Source organism: Sinocyclocheilus grahami, unplaced genomic scaffold (assembly GCF_001515645.1).
Source record: "Sinocyclocheilus grahami isolate Dianchi unplaced genomic scaffold, SAMN03320097.WGS_v1.1 scaffold329.1, whole genome shotgun sequence".
NCBI lineage: Eukaryota > Metazoa > Chordata > Actinopteri > Cypriniformes > Cyprinidae > Sinocyclocheilus > Sinocyclocheilus grahami.
In genome coordinates, this window is record NW_015505508.1 from 481,026 (window position 1) to 483,253 (window position 2,228).

Here is a 2,228-nt window from a genome sequence, read left to right on the forward strand (position 1 = left end):
GATGGGGGTTGATGTGATAATGCACACAGCCTTCTCTTCAGCTACTGATCTTATTGAACAAGCCTAGATCAACAAGGTATTAGTCTCTAAAGAGCATGCTGTCGGAAGTGTATTAATGCCACTGCACTCTGTAAAGGGATCACTGAATGAAGTGACTTTTCATGTAATAGAGTTTGGTCGTCATAATACTAATCATAAATTGAAGAGGCCCCTCAATATGCAAAGCCTTTCTGGTCGACTTTTCTCGGTTTTTGAGAGGGATTGGGGGAATTTAGTCAAGTTGCATCTGTCAAAAGCAGCAAAAGTGCACATAAACAGCTCTAAACAGTTTTGCTCATTAGTCAACAGCAGAAACGCTTCGCCTTGATTCATTTTCTCAGCTGTGAAGATTTGTCCCTTCATAATTCAATTATTTCTCATTCAATCATGCTCCATTAGATCATGATCACTCCCAGCTCGCCTTGTTACCGCAGGAAACACAATCAGGGTGATTCGGTGGTGACGGTCTCAAGGCTTCACTTTGAAATGACTGCTTGTGTGTTTGGATACATTTCATTATGTGACATGGCACATCATAATACTCTCTCTGCAGGCTGTCCTGACTGATAGAATACTTTATTCACAGGGTAGAAGGAGCTTTGACGGCATTAATGAGAATCTGATGCCTGCTATATGAAGCAATATAGCTTACACATATAAAAGAAAGCAATAATTTATGTTTATTAGTGAAACTATCTCAAATTAGATCAAATAAGCATGAATGAGATGATTAAGAAAATACTCAATCTTAGAATGGGTATCAAAGAGAGTACATTTTCATTCTTAGGAATCAGCCAGAGAGGCGCTTTGAATTTATGGCTTGTGAAAAAGCGAAAATCTTTTTCAGTAAAAGAAACATTACAACCTATGAGTTGACCAGAACTACACAGAGCAGCTATGATTGGCTGAGCTTTATCATCCCTCTGCTCCTCCTGAACCTGATGCCTGATAAAACAGGTACAAATAATTGCATACTGGACCTCACTTTGAGTTTGGGACACGTTTTCCATAATTGCCTCATCCCTTATAATCCCTGTGTTGTGTTTAATCCCTTTGTTTTTTTATAGACATTATAATAATTATCATTTAGGAGCAGATAATTACAGTAACCTTCAGAGCTTAAGAAAAGCAAACTATTCCACAGACAATTCACAAGGTTTGCACTAAGACTGCACTGGCTTTCTAAAGAGGAACCAAAACTGCAACCATAGTAATCCCATTGTGCAAAAGTCTCAAAGGGGGAAAAAGTGGCTTGCAGGTCACTCTTTGAATGTTATCTTCGACAAATTCAGTGAGTAAGAAAATAACTTGGAAGAAACATCTTTGTGAGAGCAGATCAGGGGTCTGTGAAGAAAGTGTTTAACTGTAGGTACAACAGTCTAAGAAGTTCAGTCATTTTGGAGTCATGCAGGCTTGACATGAACATTTACTGCCCCTAGCCTTTACTCCTTATATGGTCAGAGTTCCAATTTAATTCTACAGGGGTGTTTCTTTGCTTCATGCTAACTTACCACTGATATTGCTCTATAATTCCTCTTCAGGAACTCAAGCTGCGTCGAGAACGCTAGGGGAACGCCTTCAGAGACCCACGCTCTGAATCACATGTGAAATCAGTCCAATAGCTGAGCGGGACGTCACGGCGGATGACGTCATGACCGGGAAGCTATAAAAGCACGTGTGGCGGAGCCAGCATCAGCTTTCTGTCATTCAGCGAAGCGCTCTGTGTGTGTGTGTCAGTCATATTTATTGTTGTCTGTCAAAAGTCTATAAGCTCCAGCTATGTCTAAGCTCATGCAAGGACAAAGCATTTCAAGGGCGAGAGCAAGCCACGTTGTAGGTTGTGTGTTCCTCCCTGCCCAAATATAATGTTATATCACGAGTGGGGATACACACAGCCTGTGCGTGGTTTGCTTGCGAGCGAAGCATAGTTGTTACTGCCTTGCTTTGCTCTCAGAGGGCTCTCTTTGAGGAGGGAGCCTTCACTAGCGTTCCTTCGCCGAGGCGGAGCGGCGGCTGTGCTCGTGGGTTTCGCGTATGGATCTGCTAATCACCAGATCCGGCGCCTGCTCTCGGGGTTCGGAAGTGAGGGGGAGAGGGCGTGACGCTCCGCCTGTCTTTCTCCTAGGAGATTGATACGGAGGGCATCAAAGAGCTCACCAGTTGCACAAACATCAGTTACACAAGCATAT